The following is a 20817-nucleotide window of genomic DNA, read 5'->3' on the forward strand; positions in this document are numbered from 1 at the left end:
TAAGGGTGTTGGCGGTGATATACGTATGAAGGGTGGTGGCGGTGATATACGTTTTTTGCATAATATGTTTGCTCAGATATGCATTCGAACCATGTGAAGAAAACTTAGAAGATTCCGTTAGCTGCGGAGGCGTCTGCCAAGGTAGTTAATTAGTTTGTGGTGCTTAAAAGAGTGCTGTGGCCGTATCACAACCAGCTATGAAAGCTGCTCATCGTCGTCCCCGCTGCGGATTACGGTCGGGCTGTGTATCCAGCAGCTGCCTTGAGATAACTGCTGACCACGCTCTGCCTGATAGAACAGACACACTAATAAGTATATCAGCGTAATAGAATAGAACAGCGTCAGCATAAAATTTTCTGTACATACATGAAGATGGAATCGTCATTTTCATGCGTCCAATTTTTCCAATCCATGGGTAAAATGTGCATTTTCTGAGACGTTGAGATGCTTATTACTCGAATCATGACGCCCATATATAGTGCTAGGTTAGTATTTAGTTAATTTGTAATGGCCCACGTAGATCATTGAATGAGTCGCAAGAACACCCAATCTGTCTTTTGTCTTAGCCCTGGAAGCCCTTGTGAGTAAGGATGTTGACAGTAGTGACGACTTCCGCGATTGCCTGATGGCTTTCCTCCCTCCAACTGGAAAAGAAACTGCACCATTTCTTTATGTAGTGGATGAAAAAAAACACTTGTGAACGCAAAATGGTACGGAAAAGGAGCCCGAATATTCTCCCAGATATGGAAACACTTGTTCTGTAGACATAGTGCAGACTGCGTAAAAAATGTCTGAAAGTGAGGTAAAATAGCAGGGAACATCGACTAGCACAAAAAGAACTGATTTTGTAACAAATATCCTCAGAAAAAGTCAGGAAATAAATCATTCTCCTTTTTTATTATGTGACCCAGTCGAGTCCGAATTTCTAGAATCTAATCCAACCATTTTTCTGGAGCTTCCCATCTGTAAAAACAAAACCCAGTCCGGTCCCATCCGGCTCAGCCAAAGTTTGTTTATACGGAAAAATTCACCGCTGTCGATATCCAAGTTTTACTTCCACCAGACGAATTTGGCTCATCTCAGAACATGTAACTATTTCTCTGTGGCAAGCTACATGCAGATATTCTGACTGGCTACGAAATCCAGAGATCAATCGATCAGTTTTAGACATTCCCACTGGTTGCAAGAGTCAACTGTTGCTAAATGATGAGTTTCATTGTTGGCCTGACTTGCATGGGAGTACATTTTAGCATACATCTGGGGTAACAATCTGACATTCTGCACCCTATATTCATTATGTGTCTCCTAGCTCCCGAGAGCAACAAAGGCTCAGTGAAAGATAAAATTTCTGTTTGGATGAAATGGAGCAGTAATAAAACAAATAGCAATGCTCTATATTTCATGATTCCTAACTGAGCTACATGTAGCAGTTCAAAGGCATTGGTGGCATTTTATTAAATTGAGATATTTGAAGGAATCTGCTAAAATGGCATGTCTAAGGCCATACCAGAAATCACACAAATTCACGACGCTAAGAGATCCTGAGGGAATTGGTCTACACATAATCTGTACCTATATCAAATACCTTTTTCTGTCCATGCAATGTCCATTGATATTGAGCACTACAAATTACCGCATATATGGAACTGATGACTTCCGACTCCTCCTCCGCCTATCCCTGCATGCTAAGCCCTGCAAATTAAGGTAGGTGTCTGAAAAGTGTTTTATATGCCACAGCGCCGTTTAAAAAAATGCGCATCTCACCTCAGTTATGATCCCCGATGTGCTTCTGTTTTGATCACGCTTGCAGACCAGCTGGCTCAAATTGAGCTCACTGCCCACAGGCGCGATCTCGCACAATGAATTGTGGACGGGCTACACAGTATGAAGAAACCTATCCCCAAAATAAGCTAACAAACCGGTTTCTCCCCGGAGTGGGCCCAAGGTGTACTCAAAGTTCGTGTCGGGCGGGGGCGGGGGAAGGAGGAGGAGGAGGACGCTGGAGCCTAAGTTCGGTGGCTGAAGCCCCTTCCAACCGAAAAGGAATCCACACCCTTGTCAGCAGCCCTGTTTAATGTATACCTTGATTTTAGACTATAATTCCCTCATGACACGCGACCCTCGCGGTTCACGAGACAGGCTCAGTAAGGTCAGACACATATAATTTTAGGGCATTGGTTACTGAAGCAGTTGCGTTACTTTTGAAATCTGATATGCTGGAAAGGTCATTTTGGCTCCGCATACTGCATACAGAAAAGCAGACTTATAAATGCCCACATGCCGTAGACACCCGTGTATCTATAACACTGGTGCATCTATACTATTCCGTAAAATGCATGCGTTTCTGCAATATCGCAAAATTCGTTGTTACGTAATGCGTTCGTTGAATCGACGGCGGTTCATACTGCGATGATTTCAGCCCTGACTTAATGTGACATAGCGAAAGATCGTCTATCTTGAACAAAAAAAGATGAGGAGCTGTATGCATCATCATGAATGAAGTTGCATCCAGAAAAATGGCGGAATAAACAAGGAACTAAATTGGCATCAACTCTTAAAGTGAACAATCTGAGCCCCTGGATTCCTTAACGGGTAAAAAATGACGCATGTTATCGGGTGCGTTCGGCCGAAGGAAAAGTGTTACGCATGGTTGCCTCTCCGATAGTCATTCATGGCTATTCTTCATTTACTTTCGGCAGGTCCGGAAATTATTCTCAGTTTCGTCCCTCCTGCATCATGCAAAGCTAACGGTCGTAGCTAGGCATAGCGAAAAAGATTCTCCAAGATTATCTGAGATGATTAATTCTCCGAGAATATCTGCTGGCCGAACGGTAGCGCCGATTTTCCCCAATTTCAGGCCAGAAAAACCGGTGAGCCTCGTCCGGAAAACCGTCCCGGAACGCCTCTGGGAGTGTGAACCGGGGGAAACAGACCATCGCCGACCAGCCGGCTGGCCTTCGTCCCCCCCCCCCCCCCCCCACCGGCCGGCAGGGGCCTGACCGGGTCGAGTAGGTAAACTCTTTCTGCTGGACTGATGCAGTGGAAGTTGTAAATCCAGTCAGCACTTTGAATTCGCTTTATTTCCAATCCGTTCACTCCGTGTCACCTGGTATGTTTTCAAATCCAGCCAGATCGTAATCCGTGTGCTGTCTAAATTGTCTGATCCGATCCAATCCGCCCTGCGGGTCCATCCGCTATCCGTAGATCGGTCCAATCCGCCGCGCGGACCCATCCGCTATCCGTAGGTCGGTCCAATCCGCCGCGCGGACCCATCCGCTATCCGTAGATCGGTCCAATCCGCCCCGCGGCCCCATCCGCTATCCATAGATAGGTCCAATCCCTGAGGTGCTCCAGTGTCAAAGGACACTGGCTAAGAGATGGAGTTTTTCATCGATCAGCCTGGATCATCACCCTTCTCAGTGATCACGGCCATCTCAATCCTCAAAAGATACGTGTTGAAGTCTGCGTAGATAATCAGCGAAGACGACCATAGGCAAGACCTTTGTTTGCTGCTTCGGGAAATGCCGACATCGAATGATCTGATGCGTGCCAATGTTGTGTAGAGAATCGACATTGAATTCCATAACCAAGGAACTATTACCTCGAACAAAAGGCAAAATAAATCATATGAGCAATCCTAAAACAGTACTTCTAAACGCATACTCGGGTGCACCGCGAGCGAAGAACCATGCGATGTTTCCACCACTGGCTTAAATACCCACTTGACTATGATCTCACAACCACCTGACCAATCTTTAGTTTTGTAGGGTTGCGTGCTAGGGATTCATGGTATACTTCTTTTGTGTACTCTCTGCCGAGTATAACAGCTGTGCACACTACCTGATCTGAACACAAGGTTTTTTATAATTAATTCGATGTGTTACAAAGTAAAACATTTTTCCAGAGAGCATTTTCTAATCCAACTAGCAGCTTTCTCGATGAGTCCCTGTAGCTATGATGGTCGGGGTGGTCTAGAAACAACTGCACATCAGACACGCTATGTCTGGTGTGTTTGACATGACATGTTTGCATGTTGACTGGCGCTCAGGGACAAAGCAGGTGCCATGTTGTTCTCGACTTTTCAGCATGATCATCGGCTAAAAGTGAGGCGGTTAGGTAATCATAACAAGTACACTGAATAACAATCAGATAATTTTTATAAATAAGACAGTAGTGTTAGCCTCATTCCTTCGATAAAAACCAGGAGAATGGAGATAAAGTTGGGTTGACATTTCGGCAACATACCTTTATGGAAACAATAGCAGAAGGTTCCTTCAAGGTTCATTCAAGGTTCCCTGCCGATGATCCTACATAATTTTCAGTTTTTTTTTTTAAAGCAGGCCACAATTTTAGCGGACACCAGCATTCAGCGGAATAAACAAAGAGTGAATGACAGACATTACCACGATGCAGTGCCTATCTAGGAACTGGAATACGCGAACACACCTGTACATGCAAACGAATTCAAGCAAACAGGCATCACACATCTCGCTTCATTCAGTCATGCAAGCGAGTTCAAGTAAACAGGCATCACACATCGCGCATCAGTTACACATGCAAACAATTTCAATTGAACAGGCAGCGCACATCACGCGTCAGGCATCACTGGCACATGTTAACTATTTTAAGCTAGCACACATCACACATAAAGTCACATATGACGTTCGCATAATCGGCCATAATGAGCCCTGCATGTGAAGATTTGGTCGCCGACTTTTTATGAGAATTGATTCACTTATTTTCCTGTCTGAGTGGTCCTGTGCTTTGTAGGTGACATTGAGCCCTAAAAGGGGCATAGGGGTGATACTTCCCTCAATCTATCGGACGACGGATTCTGAACGCTACCTTACATAAATGAGCATTTGCTTTGAAAAATTAAAGACATTGCTAAAAAATTAAAACTGTGCGTACGCATGCTTGGAAAAACGACAAGGAGCTTAAAAAGTGTCTGGTGAAATCTTCCATCTCGAAGCCTAAGTGACCGGGTGGCAACAGATGTCTTTTATGCAGTTCTGAGTTTCAAGGGCTTTGCACGCAAAACAAACTTGATTTATTAAATCAAGTGTAAACTGTGTGAAAAATATTGGAAGGACATAGTCTGTGTCGGGAGTCCATGCGCCCTATTCCTATAAGATATAATGAACACCTGCGAGACGCTAAAACAAAACAGGGAATACCCGTTTCGGGGACCATTATGTTGGCCAAACACGCTCAGGCTGAAATTGAGGGAAGTATGAACCATATGTCTCTTTTAGAGCTCAAAGTCATCTACAGAGCACAGGACCATCCAGGTAGGAAAATATGTGAATCGATCCTTATAAAAGTCGGCGACCAGATCTTAACATGCAGGGCTCATGATGGCTGATTACACGAACGTCATATGTGCTTTAATGTGTGATGTGTGCTAGCTTAAAATCGTTTACATATGTACGTGATACCTGGCACGTGATATACGATGCCTGTTCAATTGAAATCGTTTGCATGTATGATTGGTGCGCGATGTGTGATGCCTGTTTACTTCAACTCGCTTGCATGACTGAATGAAACGTGATGCGTGATGCTTATTTGCTTAAATTCGTTTGCATGTACAGGTAGGTTCGCGTATTCCAATTCCTAGATAGGCACTGCATCGTGGTAATGTCTGGCAATTGCTTTTTGTTCAATCCGCTGAATGTTGGTGTCATTTAAAAACTGTGGCTTGCTTTAAAAAAAAAACAACTAAAAATCGAGTAGAATCATCGGCAGGCAATTTTGAATTCAGTTCCGCTATCGTTTCGATAAGGGTACGTTGCCGAAATATCATCACCAACTATATCTCCATTCTCCTGGTTTTTATCCGGGGAATGAAGCTAATACTTTTGTCTTATCTAGGCAGTGTCCTAGAATTGCCAAGTTTGGGTGTAAAGCAGCACCCTATGAGGAGGAATTTTTCACTCATTTTCCCCATATTTTATGTGAATTTTTCACGCCTGCCTGACATTGTCTAATCACGCATGCCAAACCCCTATTTCCCTTTCTGAGGTTTTCAGATGTCGTCCAAAACCGGGCTCAATTGAAACCACTAAGCATAAACGGGGCTCCGCAGAACCTGGCCACCTATGGCTATTCCTGCCTCACCTACATCTGAATCATGCCTATGTTTGCAAAGAGCACGGGCGTCAGGTACCTCCAAGCCCAAAAACACCAGCGACCCCAGCCGCTTGCACGCATTAAGTTTGGTTTGTTTACAAAATGCATCACAATCGGCAGCTGTGTGCCAAATGCGAGGTTTTCACGCATCCCCCATATTTTTGGTCTCATCACCACACCACGAAAGCGGAGCCTAGTACAAACACCAGCAAGGCCTGCTAGATAATTTTACTCTAAGTATTTCTTTTTCCTGAGGAAACTTGACCACTAAATTGCACCACTCCCGAAATGCATGACTGAAAAGTTCAAGAAATGTCTTTTAAATTTAACTTACAAGATGAATATCACCATTTGAGCACTTCTATTATCAGATTTTAAGTCAAATCAGCTGATTACAAAATTTTGCGAGAAAAGTACCAGTCTTTATATTTATGTAGCCACTTTTGTTTTCCTTGGTATCATACCAATGTGATACCACTTTATTCTTCCCTCCTTTTCGATTGTCTTTAGAGGTACCATCTGCTGCTTAAATTGTTGACCAATTTATCTGCAAGATGCTCCAACTGCAAACTTGTACGCACTTTCATACATAAATTGGATTAAATCGCCAGCCGCCCAAACATGTTTGATATGCACCCAAGCGTGAGCAATTCACAGGGAATGAAGGAGACAATTTGAAGCACGGAACTTATTTTTACCGCCATTTTTGCCCTCTTAAACCTTCGGTTAACCGTTTTCTTGGTTCATGGCGGTGCCCAATAATGACAAATACAAGCCTTTCGAGTGTCTGACTCGCCAGGCTACCCGGCAAGACTATTATAATGCTGCCATACAGAGTCTTGGGACAGACCTGACGCAGCTAATACAGAAGTGTTTGATGGCGAACTTGTGCTCTCTAGAGATGTGTATCATGCAAACCTCTTACTTGTTTCGCATTTTAATCTCGAAGGTTGGTGGGCATGACTGATACTTAAATTTGGCGGTGAGTCGGATGACCCTGTCTGCCAGCTGACCATGCAAAAGGTACTGAATTTTTGTTTTTGGGGGAGCAATAAGAAGCCAGTAAGTCCCCTGTGGACCAAGTAATTGCCTACCTTACCTGCTTTCAACACATCATTGGTAACCAGAATTAGCATTTTCTGTTTTAATCCACCGAGTTTTGCGATAAGACAAATTATGATGCCACAAGGCGTGCAATGGGCCTACTTTGCTCCGTATTCTTGGTTATGTGCCCCAAATTTCTTAAAGTGGTCCCTCATGGCTGCTTTAACCAGACGTTTTCTATAGTTGTCATGGTTTGCTGACCGGCAAATGACTGTACTGTATATATGCACTGTATTTTTAGCACAGTGATACTCCAAGCTGCATAGCGATTGTAATGTGAGTTGAATATTGGTATGTAACAAATAGTCAGACCACCCCATTGAAAATGTGAAGCCAACATCTCAAACTTTGTCATTAAATATGAATAAACAAGCCCAAATGGATGCATTGGCTGCACCTGAAAAGGAAAGCAGCAATACTGGCATGGTCATCTAAAAGTTGTGTTATTCTTGGAGAAGAGAGATTGTTTTGTGGAGCACGCCCATTATTGCCTTTGACATAGGTTAGCCATGACAATCAAAATAACTTGTTCAAAGTGATTTAAAGTGTTTTGAGTTGTGTGTTGTCAATTTTGTCTGATGTCAACAAGCATACACAAATGAACTGAATTAAAATGCAAGTTGAAACCAGCCAAAAATTAGCTTTAAATATCATGTTTTTATCACAAGTGCTGCCGTCAACAGATAGGTGAGTTGGGATGATGTTCATCATATGGGCTGCTCTGAGTTACGTTAAGTTGGCCAAGTGCATGGCAAGTGGCAATAGGAATTGTGCAAGAATCAGTAACTCACAACTGCTGCTGTGATACAAACAGGTTATACAGGATGAGATGATGTAAGGCCTCTTTAGGTTAGGCATAGGCTACTTTCACGGAAATAAGCATTGGCATTTTGCAAGAAACAGTGACAAAATGTTTGTTTTCCCTGACCCCATCTTAACAGAAGCCAGAATTATGTCTATTGCGTTTGAGTTGGTGATGGGCTGATGTATAGGAGTCCAAGGCTTTTTTGTTTGAGTGTTTTATGCTTGTCGAATTTTCTGTTGTTATTCTATTATTGTATTCATTTGCTTTGTTCTGTTTTTAAAGTGCTGTGGAAGGGAATTGAAAAATGCAGCATCAAGTTATTGGTGTTAATAATTTGTTATGGTCATAATACTGTCATGAAATTACTATGTTTTAACACGCGCCCGGTTGGCCGGCTAGAGACCCTTCGCTCGGGTGCGGGGTCAATTTGACCGCCCCTCTGAGATCTCGGGAACTAAGAAAGCTAGAGACACCAAATTTACAGGGTGTCTTGACCTTTATGTGAACTCACTTAGCTTGCGGTTTCAGTTTCTTAGGTTGTGACCTTCAGGTCAAATAGGGTCAAACAAGGTCAAATTCCAGGTTGGTCTCCAAAGCGCCACCAGAACCTAGGCAACTATCTCTAAGCAAACGTTCACAAGCCCATTTGAGGTCAGTGCCCTTTTTTGACCCTTTGAAGGTCATGGTGACCAAAATGATACAAGACTGCTCTGCGTTTTGCATTTGAATAAGTGACAATGATTACGCTAGGCAGACTATTTCTAAAACAAAACGTTTAACCCGGGTCATCTTAGGTGACCTGTTATGGTCTGGTTAATGGCCTGTTCTGACCTCTAAGAAGTCGATTGAAGGTGTATAATGCGGTTCCTGCTGTCAACAAATTCGAAGTGAGCACCAGAAACTATTCCATACAGCAAGCTCTAGAGAAATAAATCAGGTTGGTTTTGACCTTGGTCTGACCATCATAACTGACTTAAGGTCAACGTAATTTGCTCATTTAATATTTGTGGTGCATAAGAAAGCATCTCAGAGATGTGTGTCTTCGTCAAGCACTCCGTTGTTGTATCAGATTGAACGCTTCCCTAGAACTTGTCTTCGCTGAAATTATGGGCTGACTTTGACCTGTCATAGGTCAGCGACCTTGCAAGGTACATGTAAAATTTGCATGTCAAACGCTATGTAATTTTCTGCAGCTAAGCAAAATTTGGCGCGGCTACGCCGCGCCGTTCAGAACCCATTGGAGAAAATCCTCGGGGGTCAATTTGTCCCCCCCCCCCCACACACACACACGAGCGCGTGTTAATGTGTTCCGTTTCACTTTCATGGCCTAAGATGTTAAAAAAACGAAATAGTTTTGTCAGGTTCCTGATATTACGTCCATGCCAACTTGAAATAGATGTGTTTGCTGAAGCATCAGTCACGAGCTCATAAGTTCCATCTGTTGTGAATTGATTTTTTCACTCACGCACGGTCTTATTGCGATGGAATTTTTCACTCCCACCCTAGTTCAAAAGCGATTCTAGCTCCCTGTATCTAGGTGGATAGTGCTTCCTCCCTAATGCACCGAACATTTTAAAATACATTTACAACCGTTTAACTCACCAACTCGTCACATATTTCAATTTCGGATCAAATATCACAATTCAGAACCTGGCACAAACCGGCAAGCTTTTGGCCGGGTCAGACTTGTTAGACTTTTGCGGGTAAATAAGTAACATGGTGCATTTTTTGTTGTTGTACTTCACTGCCATACACAATGCAGTTAACTGTCACACACAACGTAATTATCAACATTCCTATTTTCGTCTTCCTGGCAAGAACCCAAAATGAAAGCAATTTTAGCATCAGCCTCAGTATCAGTATCAGTGTCAGTATCAGTCTATTCACATAGCGGCTGTTACGGTTTCAGGTCATGCGGATGCAGTATGAAAAGCCACACCTTTGTAATGTTACGAGCAATGGTCAAAGCGCCAAATCAGACCTATCAATGCACTGTGGGACCGGATCACATCAGCTCCAGGAAGCTGCAGCGCGATGTGAGAACGCCCTCTGTGTGGCGGTCAGCCGGTGCTTGCGCAGGTGTAGATTACCTCTGTTCGAGGCGCGCGTTGATCGGGTCAAAACAGCGGCGCGTAAGAAAAAACATAAAAAACGCGCGGACCTTGTGAGGCGCGCCTGCCTCGCTCAGCGCCATAAAGACTCTGATCACGTCACGGCGCGCCACGGTGCGTCGCGGGGTTTTATGATGGTGCTTTTGGAGCCGGTAATTACTGTTGCAGCAAAGATGATTGCTTTCTGAATTTCGTGTACTTAACTCTTTGTCGTCCCATCCTACACGCACAAGCAGGACGTGATGTGAGCGCACACGTGCGCCTGGATGATGATTTTGAGAAGATCTGAAGTACAGCAGTGACAGGCGTTGTACAGAGAAACGAGGATGTCATTGCATTTTTCCGCGACGCTCCAGACACGGACACCCCATGACAGGCCGCGGTCAACTATGATGCCGATCATTTTGATGCTACTTGAGGCATGCAGAACCAAACCGACTACTGTGAAGTGTAAGCCAGGTGATTCCTTAAATTTTGCATGTATCTAACAAACATAAAAGTAGTTTTTTCGTTTCCTTTGGAGAGAATTGGTGCTGAAACATTTCTGAAGCTCACGCATGAAAAGTCACGGTATGTTTTTGAGGTGGCGCGTAGTCCACGTGCATGGTGCCGTCAGCGTAGGAAATAAGGGCGGCCGTGAGTCAAGTAAAGATCGTCGATAAACAAAATTAAAAAATCGTTGTAAGCATCACGCGATGTAATAAAACGAACAGCTTAATGCAAAGATCTTGCGGAAAAGCAAGATGCAAGAAGCAAAATGAATAACTTAATGCAAACATCTTGCGGAAAAAGTCAACAATGACTACCGAAATCATCAAAGCTTAGTCTAATTTAAATGAGCAGGGGTAATGTGCGTCCTTTATGCAAACACACCGTCGTGCTGTGCGGGGCTGCTGTTATGACGGAAAGACACACTGAAATATTCACTTTCTTGCACAAACTATAAGCCAGAATTAATATGAATAATGCATGAAATGACCGATAAAAGGTGTGACTTGCATTTTCACAATCTTTCTCACTGTTGTCTGGTGCTATTTGTGTATCAAATGCGCACTATTTGTGTATCAAATGCGCAGCAGTTGCCGAAATCATGATAGTGGGAATGTAGAGCCTTAATGTTTATAAATGTATTACTCTATACATACAAGATCATACAATTTAGGACAGCGGTAGCATGGGCTTTTATGAACAATACTTTTTGCCCTTAAACTGACTTCAATTTATTTTCAGTTTTTTTCTCATGAATATTTGTGTTCTGTCTGCTTATGCCATCTCTTTCGATCCCGACGTGGCAGCCACAGCCTGCCATTTGTACATAGTTATTCGCCGGGAACCCCATTCCATCAGAGGACGTCAGCCATTCTTGCGATATTATTCTAGAAGTTGCAGTAACCAGGGTATGCGGGCGGCTGTCTTAAGAAGGCTTTGATCAGTTTGTGTTTTCGTCGAAATTTTGTTTAGCATTTAAATGAACTGTTTCACTTTTGAAGGATACTGAGATAAGCATCAGATATGACGGGAAACGCTTGCTTGTAACTATTGGTGAGCTTTCAAGCTTAAAAACCACCCTAAGTAGCAAAATTTCAAAGTATGCAAAATGCGCCCCACTACGTCATTGTTTGAGGACGTCATGGAATGCTTTTGTGACGACAGCAGTACCTGGCAGCATCTGGCAGCCAGACCTAAAGAATACCTCAAAACGCACGAAAGCTGACGCCAACAAGCCATTCCGGTCGCGGGCACTGTGTTGGGGGTCATTGGGTGTTGGGGGGGGGGGTTATTGAATAGCTTGTTTGTGGGTTCATTCTCTTAGTACTGGTCGTAGGAGAAGGTTTGGTGGACTGGTTGACGTACGTAACGTATCAATCGCCAGATTTCATGACAGATTATTAATATCAAAGCACGATATGCTGTGAAGACTGTCATGAATCTCGTACCGAATCATGCCAAGAACTATCGAGGATGTGAATATAGCGTTGTCGACTTATCCTTGCCTGCACTGTTGTACTCGTGACATTGATATGATGTGATGTGCTCAGTAGGTACTTTCTTTATTAGTTGTAGCTTGAGATGCACCTGCATGCAAAAATTAATAAATTTGTACCATTGCTGTGAATTGATCGCCAAAACATTGTTATTTCTATGGTAAAGATGGCAGGGTTAAGTAACCAATTTTTTGTTGCTTAGGATTACTTATACAAATATTAGGGAACCCCGATACAGTCACTGTGGGGCAATATCATTATCAGTCTTGATTGTCCTTTGGCATCGTTAAATCCGTTGTTACCAGTCATTCATAAATTATAAGCTGTTATCTCATAGGCTTGGCATAGAGTAGTCAACCAATGGGATACACTGTGTAATGGCACGGGTCAACAGTGTCATCGTGGCATTCCCTGAGTGCTGTACTGTGGCATGGCATAATGAACAATGCAATGGTTTTTCTATTGCAATTCCTGCCGCTTTCATAATAAATTTCATTCTGAAAAGATGAGTCAAGCATGCATTCTTGTATTAACTCCGCATCTGACAAATAACTGAGTAAAAACACATAATCCAATATGCAAATCACCTTCAGGAAAGCACACAACCAATGAGTGATGTCACTTGCTCAGCCTGTTTTGGAAATCCACCAAACATGGGTGACAAAGATGATGGGTGACATGGGTGACAAACACGTTCTCTGCTTCCACGGCCGTGCAGCATGCTACAGCCATCAGACTGCTTTACTCAAAACTGTTGCTCACACAAGTAATAACACATGTATAACAAGAAAATATTACATCTGGTGGCATGACACTGCAAATCTGCTGAAGTTGCACAACTCTGGAGACATGACAAGTGTCTGCAGTTATGGTTAGATCAGCGAAATGCAAGGAAATGGTGAAGCTGCTGATGAACATAAGGCTCATGTTAATGACATTTTAAGTGCTATCCAAGAAACCAACAGCAATACCTCTCCACCTTTCCCAGCACCCAGCATCTCACAAGTTGCAGTAACTATGACATTGATGACTCACAAGCGATGCTTGCCGGCATACAGAATTCAGAATTCCTAACGGAAAGACAATTTTGCAAAGCTGTATCATGTGAGCTTATACCAAGCATGTGCATTAAGGAGCTGCGCAGACCGGCCCCTAGTGCCAAAATGAAGTGCTAATATAATGGCATGCAATGGATTAATTGCATGCCGTAACGCTTTAATAGGTTTAAAATGTTATGTGCGAAATCATAATGAAGTAGCAAATTGCGTTTGCACACCCCTGCAACAAAGGTAGAGGCAGGAATCGATATGTCACATTTTATTATGAGTCAGTAGACTTTAAAATTTAGTAAACTTTAGTTTAGAGCAGTCTTTTCAACTTAAAAGTATACTGATTGTCATGTGTGTGCTTGTTTCATTATATTTGATGCTTGCTCCAATATCTTGCGATGTGAAGAAGCGCGAATGCATCGAGCTAAACCACGGCTTCCGCATGTGCCTTTGACAACCATTTTTTTGGTAAAAATAATGTAAGATGTATCTCCATCTTACTATATATAAAACGGTGTTAGAGCATGTAGCCGACGCCTTTCCAAGAAAGCAATGCCAAATCAGATATTTCAATGTGTTCAAGCTCTTCGTACAATTGTCTTCTGCAAGTCCAATCTGCAAGAAACGGTGACCCAGGAAATTTATATTTTTGGTTAGCGGCCAGGTGCTAATCCCACTAATCCCCTCATGGCGCCAACGGTCGGCAGGGAATGTGCGGATTGTCGGCAAAGCTGGGACTCGGCGGAAACACGGCAGGAGCGTGGACGCGTGGGGCGTCCTCGCGGCCGGTCTCTGAACGCGCTTTTGTCAAGCACCGCCGCACGCGCCCTTCCATTGGTTGGTGAAGGGCGAACTGCCGCGCCTTCCCCGGCGGCTATGATGGCTGGAGTGTTAGGGTGCATCGATGTCGTCGTGGGTCAGTTTGCGCCCACACCGGTGGCTAGAGTGGTCACCTACATCCAGGATTCGGTAAGTGCCGGTTGTACCTGTGGGACGCGCGAGTGTTGGCGAAGTAAGGTAGTGGTCTGAACCCCAGCTAATATCGTTCTCACGTGCTCTTCATCAGGTTTACTACTGTCATCGGGCAATGGGGATGAATAATCGACCCACCCGTTATCACCTTGGAGGTGACAGGGAATGGTGTTTGTGGTGCGTGGTAGTGTTTTCTTCACAGCAGCTCTAAGTGTAACGGTGTATTTTTTAGATTTTGTCCGAGCGTTCGGCTTGTATGGGTTTCCGGGCTCAGAGAACATGTCAAACAGTGCCGTGTTGCGTGAACCGTGGCGGGGTCCATCCCATTGTGATTTCCTGGTCAGCGTCAGACTTTGTGGTGAATGTTTACATGACATAATGCTGCACACAGTCCACCCTGCCCCCTGACATCACCTCATCTGTCACCTGGTCGCTGCTCCTCGGCTGCAAGCCATACCCATCGGAGGCGCAAACAGCGAGTGTTTTAAAACGGCTCGAACCCCCCCCCCCCCCCCCTGCCACGTGTATGAATAGTTGTAAAGAGGTATAACTGATGAGCGCCTTTTGCTTGTGAGGTTACTGCATTATTTGCGAACTGAGGTGTGTTTCTGAAGCGCGTTGAGTTGGTCCGTCGTGTTCGAAGTGTACCGTCACAGAGAGAGGGTCGGCTGGGTCAGTGGCTAAGGCATTATTGTTTTCACAGACAATCGCACAGCCGAAATGACTAAGGAGACCGATATGACAAAAAAGAAGGAAAGGACTGTCTCTGAAACATCTAGTTCCAGTGGGTCGACAGTGAGTGATTCTTAAATATTCGAAGGTCATCGTGTTCTTCGTGTTAATTGTCATAAATAAAGCTCTATGTGATATAGTTGGGCATATCTGTCTTCCTGAACAACGGCCGTAATGTGCGCTAAATGCTGCGTCCATGTAACATGCTGTGTTTCATTGCACTGGTGTGCGAAAAGCGAAAGATATGCGTTTGGTGATTCCGGCAACGTGCGTAAACTAACGCATGACTTCTAGTCACTATGCGTCTGCTCTGACAATGCGCTGCCGATTGTCGTCCTTGTCACGATCATTCCCTCAACCGATCGATAACTCCACCCCTTATCGCAATTCTCATTCGATTCAAAACCTAATATCGTCCACGTCTATTTCTCAGACTTCCGGCACGTCAGCGACAGCCTCTGCCGACCCGAACCGGCTGGCGAGCCGCCGGCCGTTCTCGACGCCGTCCGACCTGGCCGCCGTCAGCAAGGGCGCAGCCCGGCTGCTGTCGCGCCCGGCCAAGCGACCCAACTGATGCTGCGACCAGTGCTGCTGCCACGTGCGCTGCAGTGTAGCCCTGAAATACAGGCTTGAGCAAGCACTTCGTTTGGGTTCTGGAACTGATCGGCAGACCAAAACGTTACATGATGCAAATTGGATCGTTGGCGTTTATATTTGCAACTTGGACAATGCTGCGATTTTTAAATATGTCAGAAACGAATGGATTGTTACCTACTGTAAGTGCTGTGAACTGTGTAAACAAAATTGTTACACGATACACTGATATTGAGAACCGCGTTGGTAATACGCGGGGGACCAGCAAATGGTTAGAGAGCACAACACGCAACACTCACGGATGATCAGATCGTTTGTACCTCCTGCACAACCGCTGACAGATACCAGTGTGAGTGAAGAACAGAAATATGGTGGCCTCGTAAATGAAAATAGAGAAGCACCCACTGCCCATATCCGTGGTGTTGGTGCTCCGATCATTGGCAGGAGCAGGCCACCTTAACTGCCATGACATTGGGGGAAAGCACGTGCCAACACCCTTCACTGCAGCCGTAGATCCGCAGATCCGTGACTCAAATAGATATGAGGATGCTTTGAAATGTTGTCTAGTTCGATGCGCCACCGCAGAGGCCCACGTCATGCAGCCGACCCCCTCCCCATCCTCCGGCAAAAGAAGATGAGCTGAGTGAACGCAGGAGTGCCCTCAGTGGTAACTTGGGTGGGGCAGCAGCTTCATGGCGATAGGCATGCTGTGGAAAAACAGCTATGGTTTTTCACGGGGACGTACGTGAATAAACTTTAAACTCCAGTGATGCCAGGAACCCGTGGATATTTTTGCCTTTAGAATATCTTCATCTTTTTCCGTAGTCCAAATTGTGTACTCCAAGGCCAGAAATGAAGGAGTGGTGATATTTAGCCTCTAAGCTATCTGATACGTTGAAGGGGGAACTGAGGATATAGGTCATTCTTAAATATCATTCATACACATCATATTATACTACACACAAAATGTCTTTCCCTAGATACTATGAAAAACGAACTTTTATACATCTATTGTGTACAAGAGCATGTGTATAAAGTAATAATTGTCTTGATTATGGACATCGGACTGGTCGAAATACTGAAAAAAATCACTGAGCTTTGGCAGCATTCTATAACCACGCACCAAAAACGACAAACGTACCATACGAAGCCTCGAACAAACGCCCATGAAGGCGGTGAGTGCCGACTTCGCGCTGGTGTACAGGCAATATTGTTATATATATATATATATATATATATATATATATATATATATATATATATATGTATATATATATATATATATATATATATATGTGTGTGTGTGTGTGTGTATGTGTGTGTGTGTGTGTGCGTGCGTGTGTGTGTGTGTGTGTGTGTGTGTGTGTGTGCGTGTGTGTGTGTGTGTGTGCGTGTGTGTGTGTGTGTGTGTGTGTGTGTGTGTGTGTGTGTGTGTGTGTGTGTGTGTGTGTGTGTGTGTGTGTGTGTGTGCGTGCGTGCGTGCGTGCGTGTGTGTGTGTGTGTGCCTTTAAACAAAATCCTTCCTTTGACTTCAGGCATTTAAACAATAAACAAGACATGCCACCGAGGAGTCCATCATTTTACTTGCAGTTTTATCCTCCAACGGAGAAAAGCCAAAAAGAGAGCTTTGGAACACCACACAAAAGAAGCCTACGCCACTTCGAGGGGATATTGTCAACTGCGCAGCACAGCTGCTGCGTTAGCAGCAGCAGCAGAGGCAGTAGGAGTACTAGCAGCAGCAAGAGCATCAGCAAGAGCAGCGGCGAAAGCAGCGGGAACAAAAAAGGGGAAGGGAGAAAAGAGGGGGAGGAAAAGTAGCATGAGTATCAGCAGCGCCAGCTGCAGCACAACCAGGAACTGCACCAGGAGCAGCTCCAGCAGTCCCACTAGGAGTAGCACCAGCACCAGCACCAGGAAATGCAGCAGCATCACCAGCAGCAGCACCAGCAACAGCAAGGGTGCGAGCAAAAACAGGAGCAGAAGCAGGGCGCGAGCAGCAGAAGCACCAGCAGAAACGGCAGCACCAGGACCGCCAGCAGCCACGGTATCAACAAGAGCACCAGTATCAAAACAAAAGCGAGATTTGGCAGAGGCCAATTACCTACCGATGAAGAAATTAACATCTGCCGAAGTATACCTGCTAAGCAAAGACTGGAACTTTATTCCGACTAGGAAGACGTCATCTGCGAAAATGATCGCCAATCTGAAATAATGGGAGCACGTGATACGGCTACGGGAGTACTGGCACGGGAGGCAGAGAGAGGACGGTCAGGATACTGAAGCTAGCGACCAAGCAATCAAAGACGAAAAGTTCAGCTGGATGTTCCAGGGAATTGAGATCCCAGGCTAGATCTATGCCTGGAGAAAGTTACAAGGGAAATTATCACCCGAACACGTGAGAAAAACAACAGCAGCCTATCTAGAGAAAAGAATTAGCGTTCCGTGGTCTGATTGAAGACCAATCAATAATTATACGGCATGCGGATAAAGGTTCCGGGATGGAGCTCATTGACCAAGAGCAGTATAGCGAACAGCTTTACGCAGCAATTGGAGGCAACCCATCCATCAGGGCACGGAGGCCGATCAAACATCTAACGTGCAAGCAAAGGCAAAAAAACCTCATCAACAAGATGATGAGAGTAGGTTCCATGGGAAGACACCAGATGCACGACATGGCGGCAACCAATCCTTGGTCAGGCAACCTCTGGGACGACCCAAAACTACACAAGATGAGATGCCATTTCAGGGGATCGCCAGTGGCAGACACCGGGCGGCGGAGCGCCTGGCTGACCGTGCGAAAATGACCTGCAAATTTATGTGGAAACAGAAGTCCGTTATCCATGACACACCAAACTCCCACAAAAAGATTGACAAATTACCACAACCAATCGGGTCTCATAATAAGGGCATCCCAATCATCTTTTAAATAGATGTGAGTGGACTTCATTCCAGCATACCACTGCGGGAGGCGATTGCGGCGTGCGAAACGGATTTGAACCGACGCGCATCGCCAACAATTCCAATGGAAAGTGCACTGAAAGTTTTGAGCTAGTTTTAGGGAGCATACATTCTAAATGGAATGTCCCACCTCTGTAGTATTTCAAAAACACGATCTGGTAAACTCTCAGGGACCAGTCATTAACATAAATAGCACCGGCGAGCGGGACTGCATGACCAATAGGATATTATGTGCAAATCACTTTCTTGTCAGGTCAGAATTACGCGGGACAGCATTTCAGACCAGCCCTGGACTCCTTTTTTCTTTTAGCATGGGCAATGTGTATTTCTACGACCTTCAGTGAGATTCTAGCATACGCAATGCAGTGTAAGTGTCCAATGTCTTCCACGCTTTGTTTTTGTAAAACTTTACAAGCAAAAACTGGAGTGGTGTAGTTGGTGTAATGAAGAGAGAGCAACACTGAAAAACACGAGCATAGAAATTCAAAACATCTTGTGCTGTGCCTTTGCCATCATAGCAAACCAAACAGTGGTTTTCTGGATTTAGTTTTGTGCACTGATACTGCTATTCCACTTTTTACCAGTAAGTAACAAAAAGGCTAAGTGCGCCAAACGTTGTGCTGGTTAGTAATTTTTAACGCAGTTGCGCAAAAGATGGCAACTGGAAATTGTGCAGGACGTTGATCCTGATGTTAACAATGTTGCACCCAACGTGCGATGGTGAGCTTCTCAAAATATTTCATGATAATTACAGAACATCCGCGCCTCACGTTGAAACAACTGGTCAACGACGACTGTTGGGTGTTGTCGCTCAATAGCCACATTAATGATTGATCGCCTCCAAACAGCAAATGAATACAATGTTTTGGTATGCATCACTTACGTGCCATTGGTGCCAGTGAAAGTATGCTCAATACCTGCTTCTGTCTTTTATTTTTGTTTCATTCTGTTTGTGATAAGAGGAAAGGTTCGGGTGAAATCATTAAGCGAACAGGAACATCCTGTCACATGAATGTCAGAATCCAAAACACCATTGTCCCGTGCTTTTGTCCTCATCACACACCTACAAATGATTCCTGAACTGAGAATATGTGCTCATTTTGCTATTGTATCCCTTTGTCGGTGCATCATGCTGCATGACTCATCATATCAGAAATTGTACTGGATGATTATCAGCGCACTTGAGCCACAGGTGTGGTGACTGGATGATTATCAGCGCACTTGAGCCACAGGTGTGGTGACTGGATGATTATCAGCGCACTTGAGCCACAGGTGTGGTGACTGGATGATTATCAGCGCACTTGAGCCACAGGTGTGGTGACTGGATGTTTATCAGCGCACTTGAGCCACAGGTGTGGGGACTGGATGATTATCAGCGCACTTGAGCCACAGGTGTGGTGACTGGATGATTATCAGCGCACTTGAGCCACAGGTGTGGTGACTGGATGACTATCAGCGCACTTGAGCCGCAGGTGTGGTGACTGGATGATTATCAGCGCACTTGAGCCACAGGTGTGGTGACTGACAATTGTATCGGATGTTTACCAAGATGCTCACAATATTCCACTCAGCACGCAACGGCTGGTGTTCATAACATATCGCATAATAAGAGCGGAGCATCAACATTGGCACCCTGCATTGAAATACGTCATAAGAAACAGCACTCAGGGCCATAGGTTGTCATTTGACATCAACGTAAACCAGTGGTGCCAGCCAAAAGGCCGGTAGATTACACTGCTTTTTGGGTACCTCGTGCCTCATTGATACCGCTCAAAGGTATCACTGAACTCCTTCTGTTTTTTTGTGCAACTCGGTCAATGAAAGACCGGGAAGGTTCAGCTGAAATCAGGAACGCAATCAAAGCTTTGGCAGAGGGGGCACAAAAAGTTGACAAAAGCCCCCTGATAGTGAAAGGCCTCCCTCCCTTAAAAGAATCTCCGGATATGACCTACTTGTAAATGAGGACACACTTTTGTGTTATTCTTTAATTTTTGCCCTCTGTGACTGCAGCAGGTGCCAAAAGCTATCACGAGATCCAGTTCTATCCGAATTTTATACTTAATCAGCGGAAGGAATCATGCGGTAAACGAAGTGCATAAGATAATTCGCCGGAGCTCTTCATTTTGCAATGGTCCAGCGGACTCTCTCAGCCGTTATAATTAAAATGCTTTGCCATGGTTTTTATGCGTTCTACAGAGACGTTAGCAGAAATATTGTTTTCTGGGTCCTACAAACATTTTCCACGCCGGACATTGCGGTCTCTCTGGGCCGCGCAAGGTCGGCCATGTGGCAAACACTAAGCCTCGGCCAATGGGCGGCCGGCAATGATGACACATCTGAAATAAATACGTTTGAATGCTTTAGGACATCATATTGCA

The 20817-nt window shown here is 44.7% G+C and overlaps 1 long non-coding RNA gene across 1 annotated transcript; it reads left to right on the top strand.

Moving 5' to 3' along the window:
* Positions 1-14041: 14041 nt before the first annotated feature.
* Positions 14042-15525, top strand: LOC119114729 (uncharacterized). Its single transcript, XR_005096057.1, has 3 exons — positions 14042-14152; positions 14859-14950; positions 15321-15525. It is a non-coding gene; the product is annotated as an uncharacterized LOC119114729 (long non-coding RNA).
* The last annotated feature ends 5292 nt before the right edge of the window (positions 15526-20817 follow it).

Source organism: Pollicipes pollicipes, unplaced genomic scaffold, assembly GCF_011947565.3.
Source record: "Pollicipes pollicipes isolate AB1234 unplaced genomic scaffold, Ppol_2.1 Scaffold_3087;HRSCAF=3621_pilon_pilon_pilon, whole genome shotgun sequence".
Classification (NCBI taxonomy): domain Eukaryota; kingdom Metazoa; phylum Arthropoda; class Thecostraca; order Pollicipedomorpha; family Pollicipedidae; genus Pollicipes; species Pollicipes pollicipes.